At 31.1% G+C, this 14,344-nt stretch overlaps 1 non-coding gene across 1 annotated transcript; it reads left to right on the forward strand.

Moving 5' to 3' along the window:
- Positions 1-757: 757 nt before the first annotated feature.
- On the forward strand, positions 758-830 carry Trnaa-ugc (transfer RNA alanine (anticodon UGC)). Its single transcript has one exon. It is a non-coding gene; the product is annotated as a tRNA-Ala (tRNA).
- The last annotated feature ends 13,514 nt before the right edge of the window (positions 831-14,344 follow it).

Here is a 14,344-nt window from a genome sequence, read left to right on the forward strand (position 1 = left end):
TGCCATGTGATTGTGACTTAATATTGGTTCCTTGAGATTCAAGGGCTTCAAAAAGACACATTTAGAAAAATATTTAATAAATAAACCTCTTCCTTTATGTAAAATGATCGATTCTAATTATTCTCATTTCTGTTCTCTTCATAGTTTCTTTTCTCCTCTGAGAACATCTTATCTAAAAGTGTTATAAAATGATTTCAGAATAGCTTTCCTATTTGCTCTCAAAACTTCTATTAAAATTGACAATACAGGGGAAATTAATATGAGAATATGTAAAGAAATGAATTGCTGAAATCTCACAAAGAAAAGAACTTGGTGAATTCTTAAATGTCTGCATTATTGGATATTTACCTTTTTCAGTAAGGCAATGGGGAATTATTAGGTTTCCTTGGCGGTAATTTTTAGTTTAATGTTTAAGTAATTTGATGATTTCCACAGATATCATTTCTAGTCTCATGCTTATTTCAGTTATTTACAATGTGGCTTTTTGTCATCTATCTAAACTTACCACATAAATGAATATTTTAAAACAAAATGATTCTACTCTAACGTTTTTTTTTATTTTGTGAAGAATCTGTAAAAGCAGTCATTGTATTGATATAATCAAATTGTTTAGTCTTAATTTTAGTGAGCTTAATTCTAAATTTTGATTTATTAATAAGAACTTGTTTTATTTCCTGACAAGATATTCTTAAAATAATTAAAGTTCAAATATTACTATTTACAATCAATATGTCTTTAGAATTTGATTTCTTGGACAGGGGTTATAGCTCAGTTGGTAGAGTGCTTGCCTTGCATGTACAAGGTCCTGGGTTTAATCCCCAGCAGCCCCACCAAAACAAAACAAAACAAAACAGAATTTGATTTCTTCAGTAATGGTGTATTACATGATAACCTCTATATCTTTTATAACTAGTTAATATAAAATCCGTGAGTACCAACACTTTATCTTGTTTAACATTTCATGTAAACAGAGTGCAAAGACACTGCTCTTATATTAAATTTTGAATCCTATTCAATATCCCATTTTTCAATATTAATTAAATGAATGAATAAAAGTGAGTCAAAGTTATATTTGTCCAGAACATTCCTTTTCTCCAACTGTGTCCAGAACCACATTTTCCTTTAAGCATATTTGGTTGAGAACAACCTAAAATTATTGTACTTAAGAAAGATACATTTTTAAAGAATTATCATATACTTATTAGAAGAAAATAAACTCAATATTTGCTTATGAGCATCAAGCTTTGAAAAATGACTAAAGATGGATGTGAGAAATGCAAAGGTATTTTGTAATGATCCCCAAACCATATTTCCCCAAATCATGATTTCAGTGATACCTAGAAATGCTGTAGCAAACAAAAGATTGACTAAACCTGTTCATTTTAATGCCTCAACTAATTTACAATGATTTAGTCAGGGCTAAAAAAAAGGCAGAAATAAATTTCTATTGTAATATAGAGAGAAGAAAGTTAAAAATTGCTTTGTGTTCAGATTTTTATATTTACATTTGAGTTAAAAATCAGTTAACTTCTCCCATTGACTTATGCTGCTTTTGTATATCTTGTTTTATGATATATTTATAAATAGCCATATACACCTAGATTACAGAGAAGCATAAGTAAAATTGATCAGCAGGTAAAACTCAATCCAGTTTTGTGATGGTTACCAGTCTGTGTGCTGCATAGTGTTTAGTTAGAGGAAAATAATTAACACAATATACTTGTTTCTGTTATGTACAGACTGCTGCTTATGACATTATTTGGTCATAAAATAGCAAACATATGCTCCAATAACTTCCTTAATGATTTACTTATATTTCATAACATTAAAATAAACAATATAATGAAATAAAATAGATATTAAAATAAACAACAATATAATAAAATAAGAATGAGAAAGCATTAATATATCACATCCTGATATTATAACCTGTTAATATGTGCCTTATGTGGCAAAGGAACTTTGTAGATAATATTTTAGGTGAGGACATTATCCTGGATTAACCTGTTGAGCTAAATCTTTTTCCCATGTACTAAAGTTGGAGAGCAGTTTCAGGCTGTTATAGTGGAGATTTGAAGTTGCTATGCTACTAGGTGTAAAGGTCAAGAAAAATACCATGGACCAAGGAATGCAAGAGGCCTCTAGAAGTTGAATGAATCAAGAGAAGAGATTCTCAACAGAGCACCCATGAGATCAGGTATGCTTAAGGTGGTATGGCCCTCAACTTCGCAGGGCTTCCAGAATGATAAGCAGCTTTGCTAACCACTTGATTTAAGGCTTACAAGGTCCGTTTCAGACTTCTGATGTACAAAGTATAATATAATAAACTTATATAATTTTACCCCATTAAATTTGTGGTGATTTATTATAGAAGCAAAAGAGTATGAATTCATTCAATCCCAAGGTTTTAAAATATTTTCATTAAAAAACAACCTCAGGAAAATAATGAAATGACAATAAATATAAAGACTTGGTTTTTGGAAGCAAAATGTCTTTGGATTTAAATAGTGTGGGTTCTTATTCTTGTTGCTTACAATCAACATTGCTGCGGATGGAGGACTCCTATGACACTCCATTGTTCTTATACAATATTGGAATACAATTAATTAATTTTCTTATATTGTTAGTGAACAATCACACGAGAAAATAAATTTAGAATACAGAGGTCATAATCCAGAGGAGAAATCTCATAGACTGAAAAAGATGCCATAGAAGAAAAATAAAATGACTAATATTCTGGGAAACATACTGAACTAAGATTGAGAATCAAAGTTGGCTCTGATTTTTACCCATAACGTGGCCAATTGGTGAAATATTGGGTATGTTGTTACATTCATAAAACACATACTTATTTGGGTATATAGAGGTCTATATTTATTAATACAAAGTACCATACATTTCAATATATCTATTTTATTTTCAACATGTATATTTTATTTCCATAAACACTGACTACAAAACTTTCTCCTTCCCAGCCAATTCAATATGGTAGAGTTTGGAATTTGCAATGTTCTCAGGAAATTTATTTTGAATGTCTAATCTATTGTTTTTCCTAATGATTGTCCGAGGCCCATCTGTTCTGGTTAATGAGATTTAAGGAATACTTTTCTGGGGCTTCTAGAAAATGTGTCCCCCCCCACTCCTTTTTTTTAAATTTGAATGAATGGTGTTTTACAAAGGTTTCCTCTTTGTTGCTGTTGAGACTATTTTTTTGACCATCACACAAAGAGCTAAGAAATCTTATGCTAAACTATTTCCTAAAGATTAGGAAGGACCTCCAAACAACTTTCTATCCAAGTTTAGAATTTCCAAAGACAACTCAGTCTCAATAACTATCCATTACAATTCCAAACTGGCCTTCTAAATTTCTAATGGTGACAATGTATATCTACTTGAACATATCATAATCCCAAGAAAAATTCCCAACACTTATTTACACTAGAGTATCTGTGACCAATTTATTGCCAAGTCAGGGCCATTTTATCACCAAAAATATCTCTACTTTTTAAACCTCCCACTAGTCACACCAAACAGGTAGTTGCCTGAGCTACTATCAGATGCAATTCTCAAGTATTTCACTTTAAAAAATATTTCAATCTTTAGCACACATATTGAAGAACTTCTAGTTCTGGAAATACGGTAGACTCAACTAAATATTTCATCCAGTACAAGCATATATATACCACAGATAAAATATAACAAACATGTGAAAATATGTTAATGATGTAATGAAAAATTTGAAAGAGAAATGGCAATCTCAAATATTAAACTTGGAGCTCATGATAAGAGTATTTGCCAATTCCCTTATTCAATGGTCTTTGGTGAACATTGGAGTCAATTAGTTTTCTTAAAATTTTATTTAAATGTATTTGAGAAAACCAAATGTGTTATTAGGCTTTATGAGGCAGGATTCTAGAATTGAGAATTCAAAGTCAGGATTTTCCATTTAAGGGCACTATAAAGATTGCTCAGGGCCCTTGGTAAAGAACAAAAGTATCAAAATGTCAAACTTAGTATATTTTGGTGTGTAGAGTGAGAATTCACAAAAATATGTAGTTCTCTTTTGATTTCAACTGAGATGGATTGATATATTTTTTTTCCATTATGTCAATTTTAATAAATTTGCTTAAAATCACACATCATTAAGAATGTTTATTCTTTCCATATTGATTGTATCTGAAAGGATTCTACATTGCTGGCATAAATTATGCTGGCCTATGAGTCACTTTTATTCTCTCTCTCAGGTATGATTTTAAAATATCAAGTTTATACATCTTTTGCCAAAGCACTATAATAAATGCATAGGAACCATATTTTAATTTTAAATTTATCCTATGGACAGAAATGATCTCTTAAGATGCAAATTAAATGAATTTACTTCATTTCATGATTTTTTAATGGTTTCTTATTTTTGTTATGGAATCAAATTGGTGTTATATAGCACTGCAGGATAGAACCAGTTTTACTTCCTACCATACCTCCTGCAATTCTTACAGGTCCACCTGAGACCCCAGGGACTTAAAGTAAGCTCCATTCCTCACGGATATCAGATCTTTCAAACTTCTGGGGCTATTTTTGTAAGCATAATACTCATCCTTTAAATTTGAGTTAATCATTTACTTTTTTTATAAAGCCACAGGAAATTTTACCATGAACATGTTTTGGAACATTGTCTACTATGTGTATACTTTGAGATTTAGATATGTATATATCTATATCTCAAAGTATATTTACATATATATACATATATAGATATATGTATATATTTGATATATATATATATATACACATGTATATGTACACATATATTATACATATATATAATTTTTAATATTCTATATTATATATTCTAAAAAATAAGGTGTGTATGTGTATATACACATTTATGTTTTTTATTTTGCTGTTTCCTTGGATTTTTCTAGATATTGAATCATTTATAACAAATTAGAATGAATGTTTTTCTTTGTCTCCACCTTAATACTTACATAAGATTATTAAAAATGAATAAGGTGGTTTGTAAATTCTTCCAATATATGCTATTCTATTTTCCATGAAAATAAAATGTATAAAGTGAATGGGATAAGTAAAAGTATTCATTTCTTCAGCAGACATTAGGATGTGTATGAAGAAAATACATTCAATTTTTAAATGCATTTTTTTCATTTTATAATTAAGTTGCCAGCCTACATCTGTGAGAAGCAGATGCATAATTTCTCACTCTTGATATCTAAAAAGAAACATTTAAAAGGGGAGACTTTCTGTTGTAATTTTTCATTTACTCTTAACATAAATTTTGAGTTACTCAGCTATGTAAAAAGTCAAAAGAATACTAGCCCTTCCCACTTTCATACTCTCGGGAAAGCACAATATGTTTTTTAAGTAAGTCAAAGTAATTAGTGAGGAGCTAAGCCTTGTTTAACATGATTTATATTGCTGTCATTGAACCTATTTATTGTGAAATACCTACTATTTAAATACGTTATGCTTAGTAAAATTTGCTAGCTCTTCATCTTCTGCCTATTTCTTTTCCATCCTTCTTATATTTCATTATCTCAAAAAATATCTACCTCTAGATAAAGGAGCTATTCCATGAAATGAGCAACAACTACTTAAAAAAAAATAATGTAAAATCAAGTGAACTATGTTAAAAATGAAGCATGAATTTTATGTAAATATAAATGTGCTTACATGTTTTCTAAAATTGTATCAATATATTCCAATTTGATTAATAAAAATTCATATATATTGCTACATTTCAAATGTACTTATATATAAAAATCTGTATTCTCTTACAGAGATTAAAAAGGAGTGCTCTGTAGTCCTTACTAGAACCAAAATGTTTCTAAGATAGAACATTAAAAATTAGGATACATATATACTCTTTATTATCAATTGGCTTGTTCAATTTACAAAAAAAAAAAAAAAGAATTTTTGCTACATATGTTTGAGGAGGCAATATGAGTTTCCAATGTCAATATACTAAATTCTTTTAGAGTAACATAGCCATTAAAAGCTCCCAATAAATACTTATTCTGTTATTGGGAAAAACACAGCTAAGCAGATTGCTTGGGTCACTTATTGTTTTTTGGTATACAATGTTTTATATAATATCTGTTTGGACTGAAAATGTCTTATGAGGAAGAAAATGTCAATTATAATATGTAAGTAATTTATTAATATATTTAAATATAATATTGTATGTGCTACATGATACATTCTATTTTATGTTTATTTATTGCATGTATGCATCAGAATACTCAAATTTTAATCATAGCAGCATATTTGGTTCTTCCTCCTCAATAACCCCCAAATTTCATATTCTTATAAAATAGCATACTAAAATATTAATATCTTTGGAATTTTATACATACAAGGTCATGCCATCTACACATAATTTTACTTCTTCCCTTCTGATTTGCATGCCATTTATTTCTTTTTCTTTTCTGATTGCTCTTGTTAATACTTCCTGTACAGTTTGAAATACAAGTGGTTAAGGGTGGACATCCTTCCCTCATACTAGATCTTGGTGGAAAAACTTCCAGTTGTTAATGATGTGATGCTAGTTGTGGGTTTTTCATTAAATCACCTTTATTTTGTTGAGGAATTTTCCTTCTATACTCATCCTTTAAATAATTTATACCTAAATTACCAGGAATTTTTATCAAGAAAGATGCTGAACTTTCTAAAAAAAAAAATTGGGGGTATCAATCGAGATGTTTTTTTTTTTTTTTTTTCTCTGCTCATGTAGTATATATCATATGGATTGATGTCATATGTTAAACCAGAATTGCCTGCAAAGGATCAACCCCACTTGGTCATGATATACAATATTTTGTTTGTTGACTTCAGTTTTCTAATATTTTGTTGAGTATTTTTGCATCAATATTCATGAAAGATATTGGCCTGTACTTTTCTGTGGTGTCGTTTTAATGTTATCATTGAACACTAGAAGTTAATCTGAATCAGTCTCATGGATGCTAGAAGAAGCTAGAGGATTCCTGAACCAAAGAAGGCCTTTATTACTCTTAGGTATAGCAACTGGAGTGTTAGCCCTTATGCAAATTTCTAGTCCTGCTAATCCTACAGGGCAAAATAAAATAAAATAAAATAAAAAGGACCAGTGGACTCCTGCACATCCATAGGTTTTATTAGAGAAGAAGAGCCCAAAGCTTGGGGGTACAGCAAATTAAGTCCACATGACTTTTGCTCCAGAGAAAGATTACCTTTATTATATCAGACAGTAAACAAACATGATCTTTGTTTCAGAAGAAAATATTAGTTCTCTTCCAAAGATGTTTGCTATAAAATTATCCTTGAAAAGAAAGTTCAGAATAAAGGTAGTCAACCTAAAAACTATACAGAAATGTGAGAAAAACTCATGGAGAATTTTCTCTCAACAATTATTACTTAGTGCTAGAGTCATGAAATACATGTTCACAATTAAAGGGGAGTATGTAAATATATAACAATGGGGACAATATATGGAAGGGTGATTTAAAAAGCTAGCAAATGAGGTGCAGGTAGAAAGTTAAAAAATGAAGAGGTGCTTTCCAGATGAAGTGAGAACATGTGTAAGTGGTGGGGTTTGAAAGGTGTTTTTGTTTTATCTTGTTTTGTTTTGTTTTAAGGAGGATGCAGGAGAAAAGAAGCAGCTCCTGTATGACCTGAGAATAAAGAGCTGTATTGTTAAATCAGGAATTAGAGTAAAGGACAAAATATCTGGAGCAGAATGAATGAGGGAGAAAGTAGTAGAATAAAACAAAATCAAGCAGAAAACAAGTAGGTAGAAACCCACCAAAGATTTCAAATTTTATGATGAAATAAATGAAAGGTATTTCTATATAAACAATAGGATATGTACCAGTTTCTTTTTTTTAAAAAAAAGAAAAAGAACAAATCCTACTAAGACTTTTGTAGGTGTTTGCATGAATGTAAAATTCCTTTTGAAGATAACTGGCATCTTAATTCTATGAGTTCTATGACCCATGAGCATGAACTGTTCTCTGTTTATTTAGATCCTCCATTATTTATTCTAGTAGTTTGTAGTTCTCTGTTCATAAGGTCTTACATATCCTTTAAAATTTTATTTGCCCCTAACTGTGTTTTTATGCCACTGGTAATGTGTTGGGTTAACATTAACCCGTACATAGGAAAGTTTGTAGTAAAGAAAAAACCCCAAAGGATGTGATAATGAAGGAAGTGCAGAGGGAGGCTGATCTCCAAACTTCACTGGAGGGTGTAAACAAAGTGACCTTGATTGTGAACTGTAGGAACATACTCAAAAATCATCTGAGGAAACCCACTTATACCGTGGGCACACCCCTATCCTACACATTCCCCTGTTGTTGTATTTCAGCCTGTGGCTGCCAAGCAAAGAGCAATAAAATGTCCTCTCTGTTGAGTCCTTCCATCCAGTGCTTCCTTTGGAATGTGTAAACAGTCTGTGTTTACAGTCCTGGGGTTGAACAGAATGGAATTGTTTCTTAAGTTCATTTTTAATTTACTTATGTTTAGTATATAGTGCTGTAACTGATTTTTATATATTGATCAGGTATCTTGCAACCTTGTTGAACTCACCATTCTGTGAAAAGCATCAGGGGAAGAACTATGCATCCTGTATGTTTAATTTGCCTAACAACCAAGTAAAATAAACAGCAAGTTTGTATATGCACAGTTGCTTATTTTTGACAGTATTTCCAGTAGAAATAAATAAAATAAAAATGCTAATCTCACAAGGAAAGGGAGTACAGAAAGGAGTGGACAGATTAGGGACGGAAATAAGATGATTTTGAATGTATCTTTTTAAGTAGCTTTGATTTTTGAACCATGTGAATGTTTTGCCTAATCAAAATTAATATAAATCAAAAAGACAACAACTAGGAGAAAAAATCGGTACAGGGAAAAGCAAATGTAAACAGCTTAGAAAATAATTATTCCAGGTGATTTTGAGCATATTTGTTTGACTACAAATCTTTAGTGATAGATAGTCAAAGAAAATAAATTTTACAAATTGCTCAGTTGTTTTACTGCTAATACCAATACTGATATTATCATATGAAGTTTCTCAATGTATTTCAGAATAAAATATAAATATGTATGCAATTGTTATTGAAAACATGATTTCAGTATAAGAGAAAAATACAAATGAAAACCCCTATGATTCTAAATTGAAATTAAAATGATTAATATAAACTTATAATTAACCGTATTTTCTAGCTGAACACATTCCACTCCTAGATTATTTGGGGTCTTTGGGTCTTGTATTAGGCAGTTTCATAAGCATTATCACTTTTGTTCCTTCTAGAGTTTCTGTGGGGTAGATAGTATTATCTTTCTTTAGAGATGGTACAACTGAAAGTCAGAATAATCAATATGTTCTTCATGGGTCATCTAATGGTAATAGTAATAGAGCTATGATAATTTTTTTTTTCATTCTAGAATCAATGTTTTTTGCTATGCCACATGTCCTATTGTATGATTTGATTTGCAACACATTGCCAGTATAGCATTCTGCTTAACCCAAGGGAGGACTAATCATGTGTGTTTGGCTGACAAGTTTTCCTGAGGATTCAAAAACCCTATAATGACACAAGTAAAAGATCAGTACTCTGGGTTGGCCAAGGGCAATGCATAATTCTCTGATCAGGGAAAGCTAATCATCATTAAACTGAATCTTAGTGGTTGCATCACGTTGAGAGCACTTCAAAGAATTAAGACAAGATTTATGAGTGACATCAGTCATAGACACTTCAGGAAAGGTAGAAATACATATGTTCCACATTTACCTTTATTGATCAGACACAGATTCTTTAGTTGCTACATATCTTCATGGCCTCTAAAATTCAAGCATCTTGCTGCCTTACTTGATCACATAAAAACAGCTGATATCCTCCCACATATTTTTAAAACATGACCTCTTTCCCTTTGAGAAATAAAAAATATATACATTTTAGTTTATAATAAAAATATAACTTTCCAGGACTTTCACACACATAAAAATTATTTTGTAAATGTATATGAAAGATTTATTTTATACTCAAGACCTGAAAATGATTCATCTTTACTTTGGTAAAGAATCTGAATTATTTAAATGTCTATCAATTTTAAAAAGAGATATAAGCAAATCACAGTTATAATTATCTCACCACATTGAAATATAGTTCATAAAATAGTGGGTCAGGTGAGCCTACTGTTTAGGATATTCATGGTCTAATAAGTTTACATCTTTTATTGCATTACTTGAAACTGAAGCATTTTGAAAGTATTATAGTAATACTAGTATTGCCCCAAAGAAGTGTTTATTTTTTAATCAATTTTTAAAATTTAATTGGGTGCACAATCTTATCCAAAATGTGAAAATTAGGTTTTTCTTTGTAGGGAAGTTTATAGGGTACTTTTGCAACTTACACAATTTTTAAATGTACACTTTCAGTAACAACCAAAACATACGCACGATCATTACTCAAGATGGTTCGCCAATTCCTGATAATGCTTACATTCATATCAGAAGTCTGGTTACTATTTTGTTTTTGCTAATCAGTAAAATACTGCTTTCAGTATCCATACAACATGTTATGTTATATTTATTCAGATTATAGTCTTGTATATGTATAAAATTATTTTAAAATCATACATAAAATATCTAAATTATTCATTAGTTTAAACTTTTAAAAATGTTTTGGTTTTGTTTCCCATAAAAGTGTCATAAGAGCAACTGGCATCTTCTTGGTAAAAAGTAAAACATGGTTCATAAAAGAAAATGCTGAGGTTTATTTCATATTTTTTCCATATTTAATGGGGGTTTGATTAATAAAATACTGTTTATTTGTAGGGTACAAGGTGATGATTTGATTATATACATTGTGAAATGATTGCTAAGATGAAGTATATTAACACATCCCTCACTTCACGTTGTTACCACTTGTGTGTGAGTGTGTGTGTGTGTGTGTGTGTGTGTTGTGTGAGTGTACACAGTGAGAGCACTTAAGATGAACTCTCATAACAAATTTTAAGTATACAATACAGTGTCATTAACTAAAATGGGATTTCACTTACATCAATACCTGTCTGAAGGTTGGGAAAAAAAAACCCACACAATCCTTTATGCTAGACTTGAGAGTATGCTACATAAATATCTGGCTGCTAATACATTTTAGAAGAAAGCTGGAAATGTTTTTCTCCATGGGTCATTATGTATGTTTCTTCACTTTGGGTAACTATAATAAAATATTCTGACACAGCTACTTCTGAAGAAAAGAGATTTATTAGGTGACAGTATCAGAGACTGAAAGTCCAAATGGCATATCACATGTTCAGAAGGTTTGTCCTTTGGCTGTATCACTTTGTGCAGAAGCCAGCAAGTGACTGCATCTCAAACCAGGAACAGAGGAAGTTGAGTGCAGCCAACTTGTTTCTATTATAAAAACCCTCATGTGAGCTTCCGGGATTGCATAAGAACTATCTTCCAAGAGAAGGCCCTCAAAAACTAAAAGTCCTCTCCCTAGGCTCCACCCTTAAAGAACCCAGAATACCTCCCCATATTGCCACCCTTCAGTAGCATGAACCTTTAGAGAAACACAAGCCATATGTGAACCATAATACCATGATGTAAAGCAATTGTTTAACGGAGGAAAAAAAATTCATGTTCTGTTTCTCGTGCCTTTAGAGAATATGCTGGATTAGGAATTTACGTTCATGAGACTAAGTTTTTCCATTCTTCTTGGGTTGCTCACAACCATTCCTCTCCTTCTGCTTTTCTTCATTAAGATACAAGGGTGAGACCACAGACTACCTTGTAGAGAGGGTCTGAATGTTTACATCAGTCTTTCTATCTTTTTCTCTCACCAACTTAAATCAGAATTTCTGAGCGTGTTATTTTTCAAACTTAAACTCTCTCCAAAGTAAGTCATTCCAGAGTCCCAATGCATGAGAAAGCATTAGAGAAGCCTATTTCCAATCAAAGAGAATCAGCAGTAGAGTGGGTCTCAATTTTCTATGCTCACTTGCTTCCAAACTCAGATGAGATTTGATAGCTACAACTAATTATCACTCTTAAATACCCAGGTTATGAAAGTGTAAAATATGCCTTTTGGCTATCTTTAAGATTGAGATCTCATAGTAAACAAAAGCTTTCCAAACAAAAGCTTTCTTTCCATGCAAGAAATGTTAGAAAAAGTTATATTGAAAACCTCTAAATTTCACATTATAAAGCTGAAGATATCACTCCCAAGTCGATCTAAATTATTCTCAAAGATGAATAAAATCATGAAAGTTGTTATGAAAAGAAATATGACAATGGAAAGGAAGGATACTAGGTAGATGAGAACTAATACTTAGTAAATATCCACTGTGCTAAAGAAAACACATGTTTTTCCACGCTTCTGAATCTCCAGATACTAGGATATCATCTGGATTATATGAGAAACTCAATTTATGTTTGTTAAATAGGTGAGTAAAACCCAGTAATCATTACTTTCTTCTAAAATCATTGTGATCATTTCTTACTATTTTCTGCCTTTGCATTCATCACCTAGCAACTAGAATGCTGCACAAAAGGACTGGGATTAAGAATGATAATCATTTTGAAATAAATATAATTCTAAGGGTTATAAAATAATTAACATGGAAGTTTTGATGCTCATAGTTATAGCCTGAAAACAAAGACTTTAAAAGATGTTTTTCAAATATTAAGCCGAGTTCTCTCATAGTGTTTTAACTACATGAGGGCTTTCAGAGGGTGAATACAGTTGTCTAGCCTTTCAAAGGAACCATAAAGATAGAGGAAAAAAGAATGGGATACACTATGACTTTGGTTACATATATGAATTGGGATTTCAATTTAGAAAGTTGCTCATTTTTTTTTTTTTGTGGTTGTTGTTTTTTGGTACTGGACACTGAACACAGGGACATTTTACCACCAAGTATATCTTTAGCCCTTTTTATTTCGAGACAGGGTCTCCTCGGTTGCTGAGGGTCTACCTAAGTTGCTGAGGTTAGCCTTGAACTTCTGATTCTCCTGTCTCAGCCTCCCATGTTAGAGGAATTATAGGTGTACACTATCTTGCTCAGACAAAACTTCCTCATTTTTAATACACAAGAAGTAATGCAGGATTAATAATATAACATGAATACTTAACCTTAATCTGACTGCTAGACAAATAACCACTGACACATCTGAATATTGTATAAATAAATTGAGGAATTTCTGTAGTTCACTATAGGGCAGGATCTGGTTTAATATATGTGGCATCACGGAGAACTATATAAAAATAAAAGAAAATCAATGTATAATAAACAGATTTAAAACAATATCTCTTTGGTATTAAAAAAAAAACACTGCAAAATGTAGGCTGTACTCTGCAATGATACATATCTCAAAATAGAATGGAACAATACTTGACATAAGAAAATCTAGGCCAATTCAAAATAGACACTCATGTTCTAATGTAATATTGAAGAATGAGTTAAAGGTAGACACTCCAACAGTTATAAAAATTCTGCTTTAATAAATAATCATGTTCTTGCCTAAAGGTTAAACCAGGCTTCTGGAACATAGAACTCTTCTAGTTATAAAAGCAGAGATTATCAATTCAATATAATGAACTCCAGGCTTTTTAATGATATTTTCAATTTTCATTAAGTTTTGATAAAATAAAATACAAATATGCCTAGCAAGAAAGGTTATCTTAAGAGAATCTCTTAAGGCTTTATTTAAATGAATGGTTCATAAGCATTATTTTCCAGATATATTCCACTTGATTTAGTCTATTAGGAGATTACATTGAAGTTTGAATGAATAGATTTTGCCATTTTATGTTGTAAAATTTAATAGTTTGGCCAAAATAATGATTTCTGGAAAGAAGTATTATAACCATAGATTTGTGAGGTTCACAAAATGAGGCATTTTTTTCCTCTGTGAAATATGGTTTTTAGATATATGCAAAAGTGGTTAGTTTCAATGAAATAGATTATGTACACATACATGCATGGTACAGAAAAAAATATATGTGTACACATTTATGTATATTTCTTTTTTAAAAAAATCTTTAATTAATTTATTTTTATGTGGTGCTAAAGACTGAACCCAGGGCCTCACGTGCTAGGCAAGTGCTCTACCGATGAGCCACAACCCCAGCCCTATGTGTATTTCTTAAGCATGCACCTAAGAAGAGATCGGGAAACTTCTATCAAAATTTTAGAAAATATTGCCATTCTCTGAAGGTTTTCAGAATGCTGAAGCCTGTCAAATCTAAGGACTGTGAGAATAGGCAGCAAAGCAGAGAGCCATTAAGATGGGTTCAGCCAATGTTATCTAGAAGAGCAAAATGATAATTGACAGGAGGGT

The sequence above is a fragment of the Callospermophilus lateralis genome, chromosome 4, assembly GCF_048772815.1.
Source record: "Callospermophilus lateralis isolate mCalLat2 chromosome 4, mCalLat2.hap1, whole genome shotgun sequence".
Classification (NCBI taxonomy): Eukaryota; Metazoa; Chordata; class Mammalia; order Rodentia; family Sciuridae; genus Callospermophilus; species Callospermophilus lateralis.